We start from the raw sequence: 24,679 nt of genomic DNA, 5'->3' as shown, positions 1-24,679 counted from the left end.
ATGATGCCTTGCTCAAATATCAGCACTCTCTGTAATACTTCCCTCAGATCTGATTAGATACTATTGAATGGGTGGGTGGGGCACAGTTCCAAATCAAAGCAACTCTAGTGTTTTTCCACATACACTTCACCACTACAAGTATTCATTACTTTTCTTTTACTGGTTCCTCCATTTGCCATACTCCATCTCTTTTTACTAAAATAAATACTCCCTTTTCCATTTGTTGTTCACTTACATGAAATAACCCTTTCATGTACTTTCCTTAGTAAAATGTTTGTCTCTCTGTAGTTAAGTGGGTCTCCTATTGCAAAACTATCCCCACCCCATTTTTCATTATGTAAGCCATAACAATACTTCTTTTTCATCTACCAACAAACTGATATTCCAAGATAAGAAGTTCAAATCCCTCTACTGTCAGTCAAACTATAACTCCTTATTTTCATTTTATCTGTATCACTGCCATTTTAGTCACTCTACCTTGTCAACCAAACGTCTCTATGTTCTTGTACTTTACTCTACAGTTTGCCTCCCTCTATCTCTACAAAGCTCCCTTTCCTCTAATACAACTATATACATAATGTGATGTAGCATCTTACTCAGAGAGACTGCTCCTATGGTTCATCTGCTTTTCTCTGTCCATTGAAACCAAACCATCTCTTTACTGCCCCTGCCTGCAATATGTTTTCCTCCAAAGCTTCTCTCATTTTCTTGCTATCTCTTGTTTTATTTTTTTCCAAGTTATACTTACAATTATATAGAATATGCTGCTTGTTAACAGTTTACTGTACTGCACTAAGAATAAAATTCCTCATAAAAAATGCTGTGTATTTAAACCACATGCAATTAAGATGTCCCAGTTGCCAGTAGCATTTTCCATACTAAAATTAAAATGTCTCATCTCAAGATTTATGCAACCAAAGTATGTCACTTTTTGGGTCAACTTAAATCCTACTCAGTTAAAGATACCGGTTGGTGAAACTACTTTTTATACAACAGTAAAGTAAAATATTTAAATTTAAAAAGTCTTTAACCTTAAACCATATGTAATTAATAGCCGCTTGTTACCAGCAATGCTCTTTTACTGTATTAAATTAGAATGTTTCATCAAGAAGCATTTGCAACCAGTATTTGTCATATTATAGCTCAGTTTACACAGTATACTGATAAACAACTTACTGATTATCCTCAGTATTCTCTCATTCATCCTCATATCTCCAAGTGTGGAGTCTCCTCTCATTTTCTTTCTCCATTAATTTCCTCTGGAACAAGGTGAAATGTTTAATTAGGAATCACTCTCCTCATGGTTTCCTTAGCCCTCTTGCCTCATGCTGGTTTCTCATTCCTGTCTAGCTCCCCTGGCCCATACCTTAATGTCTCTTGCTTCATTGCTCATTAGCTGATTCTGCATCCAGGTATGTCTTTGTTCTTGTCAAATAAAACATACAAAATATGGCTGAGGAATATAGTCTAAATCTAACCTCAATTTTTCTTATCATCTGTATTTCTGGAAAGTAGGCATTTATTCTTCTTGTCTCCAGTAAGTAGTCATTGTCAACATACATCCTAGAGGATCTCACTTTAAAGATCTGCCCGATCTCACTTTAAAGATCTGCCCTTTTCACCACAATTTTGTCAAGATCTCTTCCTTTTGCTGATGTGAATTGAATCCTACCACAGTGGGTTTTGTGTGTGCATGTTTTTTTTTTTTTTTTTTTTTACCCTCATCACTGTATTGTGTTCACTCTGTTGGTTGTCTCAATTTGCATCTCCTGGGAGGGTAGTTTTGTCCATTTGCTTAAGCATGATCTTACAAAAAGTTTATACAGTCTTTTTCATCTGCTTGCTGCAGGACTACCAAGAAGTGGAGATTCTCTCTAAGAGTCTGGTTTCCATTTCTATCAGTTTCATTTGTACTTCCTCTAGTTTTGTCTCTTGGTCTACCAAACTTTGCTTAATTTACCTTTCCATTTCTTTAAGTTCTTTTATCGTATCCAAACAGGTAGATAGCACTTGGTCTGCCTTCTGTGGCTTTCTATTGTTGGGATATGATATAATCAGACACTGTACTATTCAGCATTGAAAGTTTAGCATAGATTTTATCTATCTTGCCCTTCAGCATTGAAGACACCCCTATTCAACACTGAACGTTCAGCACAGATTTTATCTATCTTGCCCTCCAGCACTGAAGATACCCCATTAATACTCTGCCCAGCCTCTGCCATCACGTCCTACTTTTTTCCAGACAGAACACTGCTGCTGCCTTCACTCCTATTTAGGAGATTGTTCTTGCACAATTTTACTCCTTTTTTCATTTTTCTTCGACTTGGCTGGTGATATAAATGGTGCTTTCACAGCTTCTTCCTGCAACTGCTGTTAAATACTGATATTTAAACCTACCTTTTGTCACTTGACACAGAGCATTGCATACATCAGTTTATCTGCTGGCTGCCTTGACTGGAAGCCAACATTCACCACCTTTTTTGGCAATGCAGTCAAAATTATTTGCCAGTAATCCTTAATCAGGTCAATAGTTGTAAAATACTTGACCTCACCAACTAGGCATCTGACTGTGTGACATCTTAGATTGCTGTAGTCTAAACAAAGAATCTGATACTTCCATCTTTTTGGTACCAGTACTACTAATGAGGTTCTTGAACTGCTGGATTTTTGAATTACCCCTAGATCTAATAGCTAGTGCAGTTCATCCTGAATGCTTTGCTTAACTTGCATAAGAACACTCTCAGGAGCCGGTTTGATTGATAATTAGGTCCCTGTGTCCATATGGTTTGGGTATGTCTGGGCTTAATAATGAACATGACTCAACTCTTGTAGTACTGCTCAGACTTGTCAATCTGGGTACAGGATAGCTGCTTTGCAAGCTATTAACTCATCCTCAGAGGTGTCAGATCGAGCCTCACTAAGAAGCTCAACCATGGAATACCCTATGGTTCCACCTGCAATCCAAAGACAATACTGAGTACCGCTGCCTCTTTCTCTCTCTAGGGTAGGGCTTCATATGAACATAGTATAAGCTTGTGTTTCTCCCTTCACTCTGGAAACTTTACAGTATAATTAACATTGACTGCTTTTCTTACATCAGTTAAGACATTCCCATGGTGCCTAAACATTATTTTGCTCAACAAGAGTAAGCTGTATGCCCATATAGCATGTAAAAGATTGGCTATCAAAGGCTATGGCAATAATTGCCTTATAGCAGACCCTTGAAACTACCAGATGCTGCACCACTTCTACCTCTAGCCTCTATTCAGGATCCCACTATCTGTATAAAAACCCGCTGCCCGAATATACATACTCCTGCTGCCCTTGACAATCAAAAGCCTCCTTGATGATATCCTCTTCAAGCCCCATAAGGTGAGATTCAAAAGCTTTGCCTGTCTCCACTCATTCTTTGCAAACCTCCACAGTTTCGCTTCCAGAAGTATAGTATCTTTTGACAGCTGTGCTTTAGATTCATGCTTGCCACTGTTGCCTTGCTTTTCCTGTTTAGCATGCCTTTCTAAAGGAAGTCCAGTACCTTTTTACAGCTGTGGCTCAGATTCATACTTAGCTACTACCCTTCATGAATAAGCAGCGTCACCATTCTTTGCTAAAGCTGGGGTAGCAATGGTTGAGTCACTCCACTACTCTTGCCACATGATGGTCTCTATGCCTGGTAGAAGCATAGCTAGGGTGGTGCGAAGGGGGGCAGCTACCCAGGTGCAAAGTGTTAGGAGTATGTGAATGTATTACCTGCATTAATTTCTATACTGGCATTTCTGAATGTCGGTATGGAAGGAAAATTCCATTACAGCTTAGGACAGAAGTTCTTGCTTCAGTGTTTCACATTCTTTAAAACAAAACTTTTTTTTTTTAGTCCTCACTTAGGGGTGAGGGATGGATGCTAGAACCTGGTGCTCCTCCTTCTTAGGAGAGAAGTAGTTAGTAGCACCAGATCAGAGAGTGGCACTGGGTGCTAAATGAGCCAGCTGACTGTTTCTGCTGTCTACATCTACAGCCTGACCCACAATTAAACTTCCATTACAATATAAATATAACAAGAGTTAAAGCATACAAATTTCTTTTTTGGGCTAAAAGAGATTTCACATTTTCTCTTCCGGGAAAGTAGAAATACAGAGAAGCACATTTTTTCTTCCCATCTTAATGTGTACTACTGCTTATTGCCATGGTTTTTAAGAAAAGCCCAACAGCCTTTCAGATGATTTCCAACCAGATCTGCAGTTTCATATCTCCATATCAAAAGGTAATACGACAATACCCTCTTCGAGACAAACTGGTTACCAGTACAACACAATGCTTAAGTAATCCTAGGGTCCCTTCTGTTTACAGTTTAAGTTTAGAATCCTTCTCATTGTTTTGCAATCTGACTTACTGCAGATCTTCTAGATTCAGATCTCTCTCCTACAATGGCCATTCCCTAAAAATATTCACAACAAGCTATTCTGTACTGATCTTCTCAAACTGTGGGAATATCTGCTTTCCAAATTAAAATAACTACACTTATATCCTACCTTTCTAACAGAAATAAAAAAATATCTTATGGACAAAGCTAAACGCACCTGCTTTCATCCCAGCTCCATTACATAAATGTTAGATCTGAACTATGATTTATTACAGATAAAGTTATATGCTTCCTGTTTTCATAAGAATTCAAGGACATAACAGATGCATCTTGTATGCTAATCTGTTATCACTCTATCAAAACTGTCCTCCTCATTTAATTCACTCCCAGTCTCCTTTCCTCTTTATTCCCTATATTCCATTTTCCTTTCCCAATCTTCTAATATCACATACTGTACATTTTGTACATACTGAAAACACTTTTATGCAGTGGATATAAAAAAAGGGCACACACCCCTGTTAAAATGCCAGGTTTTTGTGATATAAAAATGAGACCACAATAAATCATTTCAAAACTTTTCCCACCTTTAATGTGGCCTATAACCTGTACAATTCAATTGAAAAATAAACAAATCCGTTAAGAGAAAAATATGAAAAATAAAAAGTGTACAATAAGCTGGTTGTATAAGTGTGCACACCCTTAAACTAATACTTTGTTGAAGCACCTTTTGCTTTAATTACAGCATTCAGTCTTCTTGGGTACACACCTGCCATCAATTAAAGACTGATTAACCACAAATAAAGTTCAGCTGTCCTAGTAGGATTTTCCTGACATTTACTCCATTGCCTGCTGGATCAAAAGCCATGGTTCACAGAGAACTTACAAAGCATCAAAGGGATCTCATTGTTGAAAGGTATCAGTCAGGAGAAGGGTAAAAACAATTTCCACAGCACTGGATATACCATGGAACACAGTGAAGACAGTCATGAAAACGTGGAGAAAATATGGGACAACAGTGATGTTGCAAAGAACTGGACATCCCTCCAAGACTGATGAAAAGAGAAGTCAAAAAATGGTCAGGGAGGCTGCCAAGAGACCCATAGCAACACTGAAGCAGCTGCAGGAATTTCTGGCAAGTACTTGTTGTGTACTACATGTGACAACAATCTCCCGTATTTCTCCATATGTCTGGACTATGGGGTAGGGATGCAGGACAGAAGCCTTTTCTTACACAGAAAAATATCCAGGCCCGGCTAAAATTTGCAAAACAATATATATTAAGTCTCCCAAAAGCATGTGGGAAAATGTGTTATGGTCTGATGAGGCCAAGGCTGAACTTTCTGGCCACAATTCCAAAAAGTATGCTTGGCGCAAAAACAACACTTTGCAGCACCAAAAGAACACCATACCCATGGTGAAGCATGATGGTAGCAATATCATGCTTTCGGGTTGCTTTTCTTCAGCTGGAACTGGGGCTTTAGCCAAGGTGAAGGGAATTATGAACAGTTCTAGTCACTTCTGGCCCAAAACCTTCAGGTGTCTGCTAGAAGGCTTAAGATGAAGAGGAATTTCACCTTTCAACACAACAATGACCTCAAGCATACGTGCAAATCAACAAAAGAATGGCTTCACCAGAAGAAAATTAAAGTTTTGGAATGGCCCAGCCAGAGCCCAGACCTAAATCCAATAGAAATTCTGTGAGGAGACCTGAAGAGGGCTGTGCACAAGAGATGCCCTAGTAATTTGACAGATTTGGAGCGCTTTTGCAAGGAAGAGTAGGCAAATATTGCTAGGTCAAGATGTGCCCTGCTGATAGACTCCTACCCAAGAAGACTGAATGTTGTAATTAAATCAAAATGTGCTTCAACAAAGTATTAGTTTAAGTGTGTGCACACTTATGCAACCAGCTTATTGTACATTTTTTTTTGTTTGTTTTTTTATGTGTTTTTCCCCTAACAGATTTGTTTGTTTTTCAATTGAAGTATACAGGTTATAGGTCACATTAAAGGTGGGGAAAGTTTTGAAATGATTTACTGAGGTCTTATTTTTTATATCACAAAAACCTGGCATTTTAACAGGGGTGTGTACACTTTTTATATCCACTGTACTTATTTGTTAACAAGTCATTTGTAATCCCATATTTAGTTCAACTGCTGTTTAGTAAAATCAGAATGTCCTGCTTCAAATGCCAGAATCTTGTATTGTGCATACTGTACAGGAGACATTATACAGATGCCTATTACTTTCTTCAACATTCACATATTCTATTGCACTTGGAGAAATGAAGTACACAAACAAAAATGCCTGAAAATGGTCTATCTGGATCAGTGCTACACCTTGGACAACAAATGCAAATAAATAAATAAATACATAGAAAATAGACATATAAAGACACAATAATAAATATAGTGCAAAGTTTTAAAGACCATACGGCAAATGAACACTGTTGCTTTGGACAGTGACCAACACCAGCCATACACACATAAGTTTCAAACTGTACAGTTGAAGAGCAGAGTTATGAACACTGGCTTCATATGAACTTATCTGCCTTACCCTTAGACCAGCACCTTTCAGTGCTATCTTGCCAAAAGTGACTGTATCTTGTCTAAAACTAGTTTGTATTTATATGCACACAGAAACCCAAACACACAGCAATTTCAAGGAGAGGTTAATAAAAACTTTTCAGTGCCATTACCTCTCCTTCATCTTTTGATGATTTTACTACCAACCATTTCATAAGGTTCACAGTAGTAGTTACTAGGCTTCAGTGATGAAGTGAGGTACTGCCAGCTATGCCAGAAGAAGTAGGGCAGTGGATGTGTAATATATGCCAGCATAGCTAGCTGGAGTTTTGTAAAGAATTATATGTCATTTGTATAGCAAACTGATTTGTACAGGTGCTTGTTTTGAAAAATGCATTTGTAAAGTTGCTTGTGTTAATGTACCAACAGTGGGTCCTGCTGGACAGAAAATAAATACACCTGTATGTCATACTGTACTGTAACTGTTGAAATGAATATATTTTAACAGAGGATACTGGAAGAGAAGAAGTTAATCTCAGTCCAGCTAACTCTGAAAAATAGTCTGAATTTAAACTGCATGTTTTAGGCCATAACAATTGTATCTTACAGTTCTGATTGCAGCCAGAGCCAAAATGTCTGTGAAAACCAGGACTAGGAATCCTACTGTATTGTCCTTAGGGGGTGAACTAATTGCTACCCTGGAAGAGTGGAACATTTTGAAATAGTTTTATACCTTCCAGATGCTATAGCATATCTTAGTAAAGCTCTATTTGTGTGCATTATAACACATGCTAGATTGTGGTTCAGTTACTAGTAAAGGGGGTAGTGGTGGAACCAGAAGTCAGGTGACCAGTTGTAGGTGATGTCATTCTGTAATCCAGCACTGAAATTATATTTTTATACTAGATGAGACAGAAGTCTCAGGCAGTCTGTTTGTGGAACCTGACAAAGAAGGGCCACATGCCTGCACCATCTTGCCTTGCTCTATTAAGTGAACTGGGGAAAAGCAATTCTTTATTTAGTCAGGAAAATATAGTGAGATTATTTAAGTATTGTTTTTCTGTATCTGTGTGAACCTTTCCATCTGTGTTGTTTTTAATATTTCCTGTAAATGAAACTCTGGTGTTTATTGTAAATAGATATTCAGTATTTTCATGTTCTTTTTATTATTTATTATTAAATATATTTAAATTTTTCATTGTGGCTGGACATTTTGGTAATACTTTAAACTTTGAGAGTAGTTATATTTATGTGGTGACACTGTGGCCACTCCTGAAAGCCTTGCTGCATTGGTCAAACACTACCATTTGTATAGTATTAATTTTACTCGGTATCATTGGATACCCTGGTGGTAACCAGCTGGTTTTGGAGTGTTCTGGTGGCAGTACCTACCTTATAGTCTGGGCAGTGGGGGCATAGCTGGTAAATATGGTCCAGCCTTTCCCAGGCATGTGTGTGAAAATGAAATCTCAAACAGTGTGTGTGTCATCTACTTGTAGCAGTGACACAGAGCACTGGTTTCACAGAGAGGGTGGTGGAGGACTTGGCTTAGAATACTTGGCTGAGGACTCAACTCTACAGCTGTAGTCACTAGGGAATCTTATTTGGGGCCTGAAGAGAGAGAGAGAGGGAAACCTAGCCCCAGGAATGAGTGTGTTCCCTGTGTGCTCTTAAGGGAAACTGTGCTTGGTGCAGAGAGCTGCATCTCAAAATAGTGTGTGTATCTTCTTTTGTTCTAAGTGAGCATACCTCACTGGTGTCAATAGTGAGGATCAATGTTACTTGATTACTGGCCCTGAGGAGGGACATCACAGCTTCATGTCTAGTTGATCACTGATGACCTTAGCCAAATAAGCCAGTAGAATACTGATGTATTAGCCCAACCCAAAAAGAGCTATACATGTATCCAAGGAATGAATCTGTGATACCCCATCTATTTGCCAAGTGAGGATTTAAAATTAACTTGGGTGCTTCTTTGTTAGATGCACTGGAAGAGTCTGTTAAAGAATATGAATGTACTTGGCTTACATATCTATTGTGCCAGTGGGTACACTTTATGTGCTGATAACAGTAGAGGTTTTTGATGCTGGAATTCATGAAGTAATCAGCTTTGTGGATATGGAGAATATTCAAAAAAGTGAAGTTTTCATAGTGCTAAACAATAGCAAAGCCCATGAAAAAGATTGTACATAAAACAGATATAATGAGACTACCACAGTAGCTTAGATAGCTTAGTCCAATAGCTTTCTGAGTTAGGAATCTCTGAAGTCTCGCTAATTGGATAAGGTGTTTCAAGAGCTACATGTCAAAGTAGGTAGCAAAGTCAATAATACGCCTAATCTGAGATGTATACATAGGACCTAAGACTTCCTTTGATTAGATGAGATGTCGTTCAAAATTAACTGTGCTTGAATGAAAGATTTTCTAATTATCACTAATATGAAGCAATTTAAGAACATGTTGCTTTCTAAGAATATACACATTTCTAATGACTGTCAGTATTAAGGGGGTGTCCTTTACAAAGGCTGTGCTTGGGAAACCTAACTTCTCAGATAAAAGAGCACTACATTTTTGACACATAGTTTGAGCCCACAGTCCATACACCAGACACTGGCCTGGTAAAGCCATTGCTGCAGTACACAAGGGTCAGCAGGGGAGTTCACAACAGCAACCAGTTAGCAATCAACAGAAAACTTGGTAAGTTACAGCCATTTGACTCCTGCTTTCACATTAGGGATGTAGATGCCAAAGGGGGGGGGGTCTTAGGAATGAGTCCTGTGGGATAGAGTTTATGACATTTTTGTGCCATAAGGTGGTACCACCAATCTAACAGTATGCCAGTTGGAGATCCAACACATAATATACAAGTTAATGTTTAGTTGGGTAAGCTTGTCAATAGAACTTATGTGAAGAACAGCGTCAAAGAATTTTTGTCAGATCCAGATAAGTAATGTGGAATGACTGACCATCATCCAAGCTCAGTAGACTTTTCAAATAAATTAACTAAATTGTGCAGAAATAATGTAAAACCAAACTGATCTGGCTCAAGGAACTATAAGGCATTTGCGTCGCTGTTTAGGAGTCAAAAGAATCAGAGGAAATTCAAGACTTCCGAGTCTTGCATGCATTCCACCTTGCAAATTCCTACTCTAGACTGTACCGCCTTTCTCAAGGCAAGCAAGGTTAGTCAAACCCAGTGTGAATTTATGAATACCCATCCAATTATTCAGGCCCTAAATGAAGAAAGATTGCGTATCACAATGCTTTATATGCAGGGGGAGTCTATTCCAGAGGTGATGGAGAATGAGTAATAAATCTGTTTCTCCAAGTTGCTTTACTGATCTGTTGAAGCATTCCATCCCTTATTTTGTTTTTAGTGGGACTATTCGATTTATTAATGTACAACAGATCCTGGACTACTGGGCCTGACTGCTCAGAAGGCAAGTCATAAGTCTCCTCTAAGAAGCCTAGAAGGCACAGAAAAGTGAGAAAGTGTTTCTAATCTTTTCTTGTAGCTTAGGAATTTTAATCCCATGATCCTCTTTGTTAGGATCCTCTGGGGTCTTTACAATTGTCCAATATGTCTGGTGAGGTATATCCCAAAGGGGGAATTATATTGTATAACTGGTCTGATCAGTGCTGAATAGAAAGGGGTAATCACATCTTCAGATCTAGATGGCATGCCCTTGATGATCAGCTGTGTCAAGTAGAAGGATTTCTTGGCAAATGTTACTACATGATGATCAAAGCAGAAGTAATTATCAATCCATGTTCCCAAATCTCCAATTATATTTTCATTTTGAAGTGAGCTATTGTCAATGCTATATGCCAGGGATGGTTTGTCTGCCAAAAACAATGCTGCATTTTTCAGTATTTAATTTATAGCCATTTTCAATACATCAGGCATTTATAACTGTAAGCTCCTTTTAGAGGGCTTCTCTGTCACAGAAAGATTTGACAATGATTCTTAGTTTGCAGTCATTAGCAAACTTGGGTAGCCACAGGTCTTTTTTTTTTTTTTAAATCTGTAGGTCAGAGAAGTAAATACCAAGCACAATGGGCCCAGCACTGAGACCTGCAAAACACCACTGGTCACCTTCATTTTCTCCAACATTGACCCTGCCACCTCTACCAAGCAGGTTCTATATTTTAACCAATTAGCTATCCTTCTTACTACACATGGTCTTATTTGTATCGCATTTAGTTTACCTTTTACAAAACTTAACTGCTGTGGATATCATGTTATGGAATATTTGCTGTCTATGTTAATTAAGTCATTTATAATGTGTTCCATGGCCTTACAAATGAGACACGTCAGGCTGATGGATTGGAGACTCATCAGGCTGATGGATCTATAGTTTCCGAGTTAGCAGTAAAGTCACCTTTATGGAATGACAGCAACAGTGCTGTATGCAATACTTCCAGGACTGAGCCTGCAGCCAAGCTCAGGTTATATAACTTATAAAGAGGTTTCACCAGGGCATGTTCAGTACTTCTTAATAAATAGCCAGTATGGTATCAGGTATTGCATTTTCAGTACATATTCTTTACTAAGGCAGGGGATGACAGATAAAGGCATTGCAGGGCTTTGGACAGTCATCTCAGTAGTGAAATTTACATTAATTTTATTTGCTACTACACTAGTAATGTCCACGGGGTCAAAGTAGGTTTGGTTATTGTCCTTGGCTTCAGATGCCATCCTGAGATCATGGGCTGCTTAAGTAAGGATAATAGCATTTTTTTTTTTATTCTAAGTAAAATTCCTATTTTCCATGACTTGGGGATCTTCAGATATGTTGTACACTCTGAGATTTTTTCCTTTTATTGTAGATTTTATTTATCTTGGCAGACCACAAGGGTGGTTTGCTTTTATTGGTTCATAGGTAAGTACTAGGCAAGTTGCCCTTGCAGGCCATTTTAAGCTTAGATAATTTCCCGTTTTGTTCTGAAAATAACCTATTCCATTTCATTACAGATTGGCATTACCCATCCCATGATCGATAATTATAGATTACCCTTAATAAGAATAATAGGAATCACACTAAAGATAATATGAGGGGACCCATGCACGGGATAAAGCATTTAGGAGCTCCATCTGTCCATTAGTAGTAGAGGGGACAGTCCTGTGGTAAATTTTCTGTTTCCCATCCAGAGATCTAAGCTGCACTAGAAAATGGACGGGATTGAACTTTGTTTTATGTGGAGAGGGAGTTTGCCCCATAGCAGTGGTATCCTCTGCAATAAATACCCATCCCTCCAAATCATTCGGTTGATGTTGGAGAAGAGGTTTAGATTCCTAGGACTGAGTATTTCTGATACCATTTGATTTTCTGATGTGCAGTAAATCCAACAGTAATGTGTTTGAGGATGCCTTTTATGCCAGACATAGGTCACCTCTTAGCAGTCTGTTGGATACAGAGGTTAGAGCAGAGCTTTGAGTCAGTCCATGTAGGACATGTCATTTAGCCCTTGTATCTTTTTAGTAAAGTATCTCTGTGGACATTCCAGTTGATGCAGTTATCTGGACAGAAACATGTCAAAGGGGGCACTATATTCAATGATTGGCCTAATGGGATCAGTGATAGACACATGTTGGACAAAAGTTAGGTCATTGTCCACATAAGTTCCCAAATCCCAAACAATTGGGTCAACTCTTACAGGTGTATTGTGGCAGTTCCCTGGGGTAGAAGACTTCCCAAAGGATACAATAATGCATTTTTTGGCATTAAATTTCAAACCATGATTTTGACACCATTTATTTATTTGAGACAAACCTTCCTGCAGGATGGCCAAGTAATTTGGGGATTCAATGACTTTTAAATTTCCCATTGGATTTGGATCTAGACGGGATTGAGATGCTATATATTTGTTTATGTTATTATAAAACTCCTTTGTGAATGTATCAGCTGAGGTAATGTTTGGGGTGATGCTAAGTGACTTTCAAGAATTCATCATAGAAATAGAGGAGATTTGTGCACTTCAAGTCTTTGAATTCTGATTTATTGGTTTCAGGGGGTTTAAACAGTTTGAGAGAAAATATTACTAGCCTATGGTCTCACTTAATCAGAGAGGGAGTTACTAGTGGAGTTGAGCGTGATGATGCTACATGTGTAAATACCAGGTCAAGAATATATTTTTCCTCTAGTTGAGCTAGTAATAGTCTGGTCCATTATTTTTTATTTATTAGATCTAAAAACTTCTGGGTATATCCCATGTTGGAGGTGTATGTACGCCAATCAACTGATGTGCAGTTAAAGTCTCCCAGAATGATGGAGGTCTTGTATATGGGGAGTTCATCCATGACATTTTGGAACTTGACATGAACTTCCAGGATCATGGGCAGTGTCCTGTAACAGGCAATAAAATGACTGTTGACTTTGCTCAGTGTGATTTGCAGTTTAATAAGTTCTATTTGTGGGTCTCCGGGAATCTGTCTAGAGATGATTATGGTCTCTGACAAATGTACACATATTATCACAGCTGCTATTCGGTCAGAAGGCATAGTAAATGCTAAATCCAGACATGGAGGGAGTGTTTTCTGGCCATTTAAACTATATTTCAGTGATTACATGTAAATGGATGCCTTCCAAATGCAGAGCTGCCTCAAGGTCAGGCAGCTTGTAGTCTACACTTCTGGCATAGAGTGGAGCCACCTTAATTTGATCCTAATTTGCTGACTGATATGTTTTCAACACTAGAATGTTCATCAACTGAACTAAGCCTAAAATGGCACTCCGGGGCAGAAAGGGATTAAGTTTGTATGCAGAAACCTCTGAACAAGAGGTGCAGACTACCCCTTGCAAAGCAAGTAGGAATCACAAGCATGCTAACATAACGGATCCCCCTAGAGTGCTATCAGTTATTTGGCCAACTGTTGAAGCCAGTCATTATTTCTTTGTAACTAGGCATCATTTGTGTAAAAGGGTGGATTCTACTCAGTATCAGAATCTTGCCTGCATTTGTGGCATGCATAGACACCTCATACACGTCTCTTTGCTTCTCCCTCAGGGTTTTTTGCCCCAAGTCATTCACCACTTATGCATAACTAACATTTCATAGTTGTATTTGTCTGATGTAAGGGACCCAAGGATCTTCAAGACATTTGAGATTCTGCAACCTGAACAACGGCTCACCATTATCCTTTGCCCAACTTAATGACTGGTGAATCTGTGTCCAAGTACAGAGTCACTAATCACCAAAACATTTTTACTTGCAGAGTGGTTTGCTGTATAGGAACTGAGGCCCTTTGACTCATGGTGACTCTTTGCTAAAGGTAAGATATCATGTAACACAGTGTTTGCTTTTGATTTTGCTGAGAGTTGATCTTTAAAAGTGTAGAAGGCTTAGGTAAGGATTTCTCTACAGTGTCAACATATGACATTATATGAGTTGGGGTTGGATGCACAGCATGTGGGGTATTAATGTGATGCTTACAGTCTGTTTTTTTGTTTGTGAGTGTAACCAATGCAGCTGCCACTAAGGCTGGCTTGTTCTCATCAATAACTGAACCTTCCTTTTATATGCCAAGATTCAGTGAGCCTAACTAGCAATTTAACTTCCTTCAACATTAGTATAAACAGATAACTTTGGAAGTTAAATTACAGTAATGACCAATGTTCAAAGTTACTCCTAACAACATGGCTCTTCAAGAGGAAAGGCACCAAGCAAAGCAGATGTACGGCTACTGGAAGGAAAGCCTTATTTACTTGAATTGACTATAATAAGTAAATACTAACCTAATTTTTTTTTATATAAAATATAGTATTGCTCAAGTTAGAATGCAAAATTAGCATAAGTTCCACAAGACCAGTCATGAAATTAGATATGCTTCTGAGCATATCTAAACAATCCTGTCTTGGTTTATGATTTGTTGTGGAGCTGACTGATAAGAGCAGTTTTATTTGAATTTATATTGCATTTGTTATCACTATTTTTAACTTTTGTAGGTAGGAAGAGACTGCTTATTAACAAGCTTTACTTTGATTCATATTTTGTTGTTTTACCTTTAGGTTTTAGGCAGGCAAGCTCTAGCCACCCCAAGGAGCCTAAACAGCTATAAATTTACACAGACTGCAGAGAGGAAAATTCTGAGCATATCTAAACAATCCTGTCTTGGTTTGTGATTTGTTGTGGAGTTGACTGGTAAGAGAAGTTTTATTTATTTTTACTGTTAAAAAGGAGGTGCAACTGTGAGCTATAGTGAGCAGAAGCTACTGCACGTAAAGAAATTACAACTTCTGTCTGGCTGGTAGAACTTGTATGGTCAGAACAACTTTATTGTATTTTATTATTTACTTGGATATTGCTGGTATAATTTTTGTCACAGAAGTTGATTTAAGTTTCTTTGAATACTTTGTGTAATTATTTTTCCTTTGCAATATTTTATTCATTTAAAGCTGAATAGGGATTCCTTAAAGGAGTATGCAATTAACGATTTGCTAATGCACAAGTATCTTGTACAGTGTAATAAATGCTATGCATATTTAAAGGTAACAGCTGAAAACACTGGTGATCTTTGTTCCTCGTGTCAAAAGTTGGTTGATTTGCTTACCAATTTTGTATCATATATTAATGACTGGACTGATGAACGAAATAATGTTAGGCATAGAACAAATAGAACAGATTTAGGAAATGATGCATCTATTTTCTGCAAAGAACTTTCAACCCCTATGAAACATGATGATGCCCCTGAGAACTATGGAGTTGTGGATGCAAGTACTCAGCAATTTGAGGATCCAGTTGGTTTAGAAGGAACCAAAAAAAGAAAGAAAGGAAGAAGTTCTCAACAAATAAGGAAGAAAAAGAAACTAATGACTGTAAAGGAAAGAAAATATGTAGTAAAAATTCTTCTGCTTTGTTATGTAACACACTGGTGACAGGGAATAAAGATATTGGTCTATTAGAAAACCCTCAGTCTACAGAAAAAGGTATCAACTTTCCAATAGAAAAGCTAGAAAAAAGAGGCAAGGGGCAGGTAAAAAGGAAGAAATCAAAACTGAACGTGGAAGGATTGAAGAACATTACTGTAGGAAAAAAGAAGAAAAAGACAGATGTTTACTACATGGCTCAAGCTGTGGATTTACAATACCAGCTGGATGAGAATTTAATACGCAGTGAAAACAGTGGAATTAATAAGACTAATAGTGATGACGATCTATCCTTCATAACAATTGATAGAGCAGAAATGACTGTATTAGAAGCTGAAGATTCTTCAGAGATGGTCAGCAAAGATATTCTTGTAATTGGAGATTCAGTTATTGGAGGAACTGATACTTACTTGCAGAGATAATGGACGTCAAGTAGTGTTATGCTTGCCAGGAGCAAAAATAGAAGATGTGAAACAAGCCTTGGAATGCCTTAATGTAAGGAAGTATGGATCTGTTTTTATTCATGTTGGTACAAATGAAGAAATGAAGTCACCAACAAAGATTCTCTGATTGTTAGTCGGGAACTGGCAGCCCTCCTAGACAGTATAGCTTGTACTGGTGTTAGGACATATTTTTCACAAATCACCTATAGAAAGGACAGTCAGGTCACTGTGAATGAAAAGATTTTTTGGATAAACACCTACATGGAAAAAATGTCCTGTTTTAAAAAATGGAAATGTGCAGAGCATCCAAGCCTTTTTTTTGGGCACAAATGTGTTCAGAAAGGATGGTGTACATTTGTCTAGATCAGGGAAGAGAATTTTTGCAGCAGGTATTTTGCAATATTTGACACACACTAGCCAGGATTTTTGCCAGGTCAAAAATGCAACTGTTCACAGACAGCAACATTTGATGCATCTCTGACGGTTGTTACTGCTAGAAGCATTAATAATAAAGTTTTTTATTAGTAAATTTGCTATGTTCCCACAAGATTGATGTTATTGTTTGTGAAACATGGTTAAAGAACAATCACTGGAAACCAATTCTGACAGGGTATAAATGTTTTTACTGCAACAGGCATTCTAACAAAAAATCAGATGGAAGTGTTATGATAGGGATTAAAGATAGCTATGAGACCTGTGATTATTACATGTTCAGTGATAACACCAATACTATAGACTGTACAACTGTGACAATAAAGACAACCCTGGAACATATAACAATTGTTGGAGTGTATAGACCACCGAAGTCAAGTGCAGATGACCTAGAGGAATTCATACATTTCTTACATGAAACACAGGAGGGAAAAATAATATTAGCTGGGGACTTGAATTTACCAGAAACAGATTGGAATAATACTGATTCAACAATGTTAGTAAAGAAATTATTCACAAAGTATATTCAGGAACAACAAATTATTCAGATTGTAAAAAAAAATTACCAGGGGACGGAATATACTAGATATTGTTTGTGTTCCCAAAGAAATTACTGTAACAAGTTTTACCACCACTGATGTGCAGTGATCATGGGGTCATTAAAGTTAATTTGCTGCTAGATAATTCTGCCAAACTGATATCTAAGCCAATGCACAGATGGTTAATTACAGATTATAGGGAAGCAAAACAGTTACTATATAAAACTAACTGGAGAGAAGTGCTCAGTGGAAAAACTGCAGATGAAATGTGGAAAGTTTTGAAAGAGAAATTGTTTGAGTGCAAAAAGTCAAAAAAATATTTAACATCAGGATCTAGGCACGCAACATTAGGGGGGTATATTTCCATAAGAACAAAATACCTGATTAAAGTGAGAGGTAAAAAAAATATAAGAAATGGAAGAGAGGTCGAACTAAAACTTTGAAAACTGAAATAAACAAGCTGGACAAACAGATTAAGCATAATGTTAGACAAGATCAACAAAATTTATATAAAGATATTGAGTATAATAGGAAACCTTTTTATAGATACATAAGATGTGGAAGGAGTAAAGATGCACAAACTGCTAAACTGTGTGCAGATTCTAAAATTTATTCTCAGATGCAACAGATTAGAGATATATTTACAAAATCTTATGCAAAACAGTTTGGCTCCACAAAAGGGGTGGTAAGTTGTCCTAGTGACAGCCAGGTAACCCCAGATACTGGGATCAAATTAGATTATACTGAAAAAGAACTGTGCAAACTGGATCCAAACAAAGCACTAAGAGGAGACGGAATAAGTAACAATGACCTGAAAACACTTCAGCAAGAACTTACACTACCATTACATCTATTATTCACAAGGTCATATAAATACGGGGAGATTCCTCAAGATTGGAGACATGCACTTATTAAACCTGTCTTTAAGGGAAAGGGGAGTAGGACAAACCCAAAATCATATAGATCCTTAAGTCTACTTTCATGTTGTGGAAAAATAATGGAGAAGGTAATACTGGATAAGTTATTGTCAGAACTGGATAGGTTGGGACTTAAAACCATATATCAACTTGCATATGTTGAAAATAGATCTATTACCACCTGTAACATGATGTTCTATAACAATATAACAACAGCTACAAATGAAAAATTGTGCTGTGATGTGATTTATATAGTTTTAACTTCAGCATTTGACAGGGTCATACACAAAACACCAATCAATAAATTAGTACAACTAGGTATTGATGTACTGTTGATAAGATGGATAGCTGCATGGCTTACAAATAGGACATGACAAGTATCACACACCAACTGGACAGGTGAAATCCTAGGTTACAGTCAAAGTTTCCCACAGGGCTCTGTCCTAGGCCCTTACTTGTTTAGATTGTATATTTCAGACCTTACTTTTTCATCTGAGGTGTTCTACAGTCTATATGCTGATGACCTGAAATTGGGTAAACTGATGTTAAAGATAAGGCATGTCTGCAAAATAATTTGACTAAATTGACCATTTGAGCACAGGATGTTGATAAATACATCAAAAACTAAGCATATGAGATTTGGGAGACATAAACTGAAAGGTAAATATTTAATACAGCACGCAGTGATTGAAACTGTAGACTCATTTAAGGACCTGGGTATATGGGTAGATTCAGCTATGAGTTTTTCTAATCATATCAACCAACTGGCTAATTATAGGTATAGAACTATAGGTTATATAAAAAGATTTATAAAGTCTAGGAAATCAAACATAATGAAGTCATTGTTTGTTAGTTACATTAGACCCAAACTTGAGTATGGAATAACAATATGGAAACCCTATAGATAAACAAGCATGAATAAACTGGAAAGAGTACAGCGGAAATATACCAAGGGCATCCATGGATGTGAAAATCTAAGTTATTATGAAATACTAAAATATCTGAACTTGTACAGTGTCTCTTACAGATATTTAAGAGGAGATCTTATTCAGGTATATAGGGTATTTAGGGACAACTACTTCTGGGAATGTTTGGGGTTATCAAAAAGTACTACAGAATCATCAGATAACCTATGTATAAGATTCTATAGGAATGAGAAGTGTACTAATTGGTTCTCTGACAGAGTAGCTGATGCTTGGAACAGACTACCAAATTACATTAAAGCAAGTACTAGTTTAGATATTTTTAAGAACAGCCTGGACATTTATTATGGGAACAGGTATTTTGGGATATTGGCAAGCTATTAGAGCATTAATGCCCGTGCTTGAAACATTTGTGTGTATGTATGTATGTATGAAAGAATGCATGGAAACCAGATTTTTAAGTGTATCCTGAATATTGTTTACAATATGCAGTAAAGTCAGTGGAATATTTGTTAGCATTGCTGGCCCACCAAACTTGCTCTCCAGCTTAGTTTTCAGATGGGGAGCCTTCTGTGAATATGTGCATCCTTTCTCTTTTCACAATATTTTTTTTCTAGGTGCTCTGGTTTCCTTAGAAATCTCAAGAACACAATGCATGCAAAATGGCAATTTCCCCCATATTACTCACAGATGTATGTGCCATTATGCCATGATAAAATGTCTGTCTGTGTGTCCTGTAATGGTTGGCATCCCTTATTAGTTTGTGACTTGTACTCACAAGAGTGTTGGGTTACGCTCAGTTCCACTGGGACCCTGAACTGTGTTAAGCAGATTATCATGGTTTAAATAAATAAATACCATACATAAGCATTGTGTTGTAATAGTAATTCAGTTTTATTTCTTCCTTCACATACATTCACTTTTTTCCACAAAGACAATCAAATCATTCTCCAATCCTCCTTACCATTCATTCCCCAGTAACTTGTTGTAGCCACATAGACAGCTGTGTGAGAGAACAGCTAAAGCAGGCTTTTATCCTTAGGCAGTGTTTTTCTTTGTGGCATGATGTACATCTGCCAAGGTAGGTCTTGCAATGGTGTCTGGACAAGTACATGCTTCCACCTTTGCACTACTCGCCTGGATACACTACTGCTAACTGCCTGGCAAGCTACTGTACCTATTACTATCCCCATGCTTGCTTAGACAGCTCATATCCAACATGGGTCAACAGCGTTTGCAGGAAATAATGGTCTCTCCCACCACCACCACAAGATGAGCAAACTAACATCAGATGCTAACCATCTTCCCCAGCAGGCTCCTTCAGCACCCAAACCACTAATCTACCTTGGGTTCTCTGGTTCATATTTCAGGGCTTTGTCCCTCTCTGTTCCAAGGTGGCTGTTTAAACTGAACTAAAGAAGTCTGAAGTATCTAGAAGAACTGCAAAACGATAACACAGATAAAACAGATGGATTGAAAGACTGAAGAACATTGATATCTGCATTTATGACATTAGCTGTTATAATATACCACAATATATCATGGCCAGCCTTAGGCACAGGCCAACTGGGCGGGTGCCTAGGGCACTGCTCTAGCAGCGGCATTTTTCCAGTAATCTGGGTGATGTAGATAGACCAGGGTGGAGATACCAGGTGGTGGTGGGGGTGCTGTGGAGCCCTTTTGCCTAGGCACCAGTTGACCACAGGTCAGCCCTGCAACATATGGTTTTGAAGTTCAGTTAACATTGAAAACTGAATTTATGAAGTTAGCTGAGAAACAGCAAATCATCAAAAATGCTTCAGTTAATATTAAGTTAAAAAGTTCAATTTTAGGACATGCAGTCAAAAAAAAACTTTTTAGACAACTCTGATATGTTTAACAATTAATTAACTGGAGTATCAAAAAGAACCATTTTGTTTTAAAATATGTAATGTCTTAACTTAAAGACACTGAAGAAATATTTCCAGAGAAAACAATTAAGTACTATATTTATTAACATAACTGGTGTACACTTTGATACCTTAAAAGACACCAACAGATACTATAAAAATAAATGCTCTAAAATGCTGCCTAGGCTTTAGGGAAAATAAAGTAGAAGCATTTAAGAGAATTGGTGTCCTACATTAAAAAAATAAAAAAAAAAAGATGTTCATCTTTGCATCAGGTAATGGAGATAAAGAACATCCTTTTCTGCTATGTCTGTGGCAGCAAAGTTGCTACACAGAATATGGTTTGAGTGTGTCCTCCCACTATTTAGAGATTCCTTTGAAAATGGATGGATGCTAGTGGGTATTTTTTTCTTAAAAGACTAATTTTTACTCTTCTTAAACCAAAGGTAGGCTGTCCAAACATTCTCCCACTGCATTTCTTTCATTTGCAAATGTACAGGTGCATCATTTGTTTGTCTATTTTTCTGTGATTCGTTGCGATTACCTCAAGTGAAGTTTTAGATATTAAAAGAATCTTTAGTTAATCAGCAAACTTAATGCAGTAACTCTGCATACTAATGTCCTGTTTGCCAATTCATTTTATTCTACGTTTCTTCTATATTTTCAATCTGAAATTAAATACTTTAATTCTAAATTTTTAACCATTCTAGACTACCATGCCCCAACACGAATATTAAGAAGTAGGTCTAAACCAGCCCCTTGGCTCTCCAAAACTACGAAACAAAGAATCCTCCATAGAAACAAACTCTGGGCTAGCTGGCATACAACCAAAAACCCATAAGATAAACTAAAGTTTTGACAATTAAGAAATGAAACTAAAAAAGGCATATTGACAGATAAACTTTTACTGTCACCTCCAACAAACCCATCAAAATAAACCTCAAAAATTCTGGTCTGGTATCAATAAACTTTTGCACCGAGGTTGCTCAATTACACCCACACCCTCAGGCTCTAATCTCAACAGCCCTAACCAAATTGCCAATTCTTTTAACACTTTCTTCACAGACACCATTCAATCTTTGGCCAATCAGTTATATCCCTGACACTACATCTTCTTCCACTGTTATCCCTAACAGACCCCATTATTTCAATTCCAACCCGTTCCTACATCCTTTGTCTGTACCCTTATTCAGAAACTTAAACCCACCACCCTCTCTGCAGATCTACTACCTGCAGAATACCTGCAAAAAGCTGCCAAAGCTATAGCCTACCCCATATCCATCCTCATTAACAGAACTATTTCTGAAGGAACTATTCCATCAAGCTGGAAAATCTCACATATTATCCCCCTGCATAAAGGTGGTAATTCCAAAGATTTTTCTAACTATAGGCCTATAGCCATATTATCCCAACTGGCAAAAATCATGGAGAAGTGCATTCATAAACAACTATTAAACCACCTACTAGAAAACAACCTACTAGCTACCTGCCAACATGGCTTCAGACCATTTCATAGCACCTCCGCTGCTCTCTTATCCTTCACCGACTGCATTAACAAAAATCGTAATAATGATACTCTATCCTCAGCCCTCTTCATAGATCTGTCAAAAGCCTTCGACATGGTCAATCACCAGCTACTCATAAACATACTTAGAAACTTCCCACTGGATCCACTTGCTATACAGTGGTTCCAATCCTATTTAAATAACAGGCAACAGGCTGTATTATGGGAGAATTACTTGTCTTCCCATCTCCCAATTACCCTTGGTGTCCCCTCAAGGCTCCATAATGGGTCCTCTCCTCTTTTCTATTTTTACTAACTACCTACACTCTCTGTATTACCTCAAGCTACCTGTATCCAAAATGTGGATAATTCCACACTAATATGCTCAGCCTCCTCACTATCACAACTTCAGTCCCTAACCCAAGACATGTTCAGGACAGTAGAGAATTGGCTTCTTCACCGATGTCTCATCCTGAACCCAAACAAAACAAAAATGCTACTATTCACTCCCACCCGCTGAGCCCCCCCCCCCCCCACTGCATTTAACTGTCACATCTAGCAATGGTACTATCATATCTCCCGATTCTACTGCAAAACTACTTGGAGTACTAATCGATAACAACCTCACCTTCGAGCCCTATATTAACAATACTATAAAAACAGTAAACAAGAAACTAGGTTCCCTCTATAGGATCAAAGCCTTTCTGACTCCACTAGCCAGGACCACTATTGTCTGTACCCACTTAATCTCAACCCTACTATATGCATCCCCTATCTATATTAAACTATGTAAAAGCAATATGAACAAACTGGCTAGCTCCTACAGTAATATTGCCAGATTTGCAACTGGGTTTACCTATAGAACCTATCATTGCAACAATCTTAATCAACTAGGATGGTTAGAATTGTCAAATCTTATTCTATTGAACCAAAGTATTGCCCATAAGATACTGTATCAACCTACAAATACTCCAATACTCGCTAACCTAATCACCTCCTACAATAACCTGAAGACCCTGCACTCATCAAATAAATTACTGGTAAAGATAAGTAAAATCAACAATCTGGCTGGAGACTCTCTATTCTCTAACACAATGGGTAAAACCTGGAACACTCTCCCTAATGACCTAACCTCCTTACCCTCAATTACCCTATTTAAAACCAAACTCAAACCATACCTTAAATCACACTGGCTATGCCCCTATGCAAATCCAGACTACCTCCCTTGTTTCCAGACACTAATCTCCTCACTCATACAACTCATTAATCCTTTATTAACAATAATGCGTGTGTATCTTTTTTAGTTTAATAGTGCTCTGTTTCTCTTACCTTATATATTGTTGTATGTATATCCATTCTTGTTATTTATTTATTTATTTATTTTACATTTGTTAACCGGGCTAGTCCAACTGGATAGATTTCCATTTTCAGTAGAGGCCCGGGAGAAAAGCTCCACATGAAGAAAAGGCAATTTATAATACAAAAACAGTAAATAATAGAGTACAGTGTCTGGTTATGTAACTAGGAATGTTTTTTTTTTCCTTACTCATAAGCTAAAATGTAATGTACTATTATAATTTGCCAAAACTTGGTAATGTACCTATGTTTTTGTTATTCTATTCTGAAGTGCGGAGCTTTTCTCCCCAGGCCTCCACTGAAAATGGTCATATATCCAGTTGGACCAGTCCAGTCAACAAATGTAAAATAAAATAAAGTCTGATACCATTTTCATGCAGTGATACTGACAGAAATACATCCACTGGCTGCCTATTTGTCTGACTGTAGTGGGGTTTTTTACTCAGCTTTAGACTGGGCACTCTCTAAAAATGTCACTTTCATATTACGGAAAGTAGAATTTGGGAAGGAAAAAATTGCAGAGAAAAAAATTACTTTGTCATATGGCTACTCAGCTCTTAAATTTCAGAAACGTTTTGAACTGACTCATTCTGGGTATGATGCCCATCAGCATAAACCCTCTGTATTACACCTTCAATCAGAAGCACATTTTGTACACAGGGTTGGGTTGTTATATCAACAGTGACCATCACCTAGAGCCAATGTTATCATTTATTGCTGTTGACATCAATGTCACAGCTAGCAGAAGTCATCTCTGACTCTGCTGGAGTCAATTTAAGCTTAATTTTCCAGCTATTTTGTTATATAATTTTCATCTTACAGTTCGTCTTTGCCTGCTCATTCTTCAGTCTAACACTGGAATATGAAACTTATGTAACTCCTCAGTATGTTTATACTATCAGCCTGCTTGGAAGCACACCACAACAT

The 24,679-nt window shown here is 37.6% G+C and overlaps 1 protein-coding gene across 4 annotated transcripts in view; it reads right to left on the bottom strand.

Annotated features, from left to right (window-relative positions):
- Window positions 1-24,679, bottom strand: part of DHX57 (DExH-box helicase 57) — a 2,066,546-nt gene that overhangs the window by 1,629,903 nt on the left and 411,964 nt on the right. The window lies entirely within an intron of this gene.

This window comes from Protopterus annectens, chromosome 1.part2 (assembly GCF_019279795.1).
Source record: "Protopterus annectens isolate FY-2018-M chromosome 1.part2, PAN1.0, whole genome shotgun sequence".
NCBI lineage: Eukaryota > Metazoa > Chordata > Ceratodontiformes > Protopteridae > Protopterus > Protopterus annectens.
Note: the sequence above shows the minus strand (reverse complement) of the source record. Positions and strands in the feature narration are given on the sequence as shown.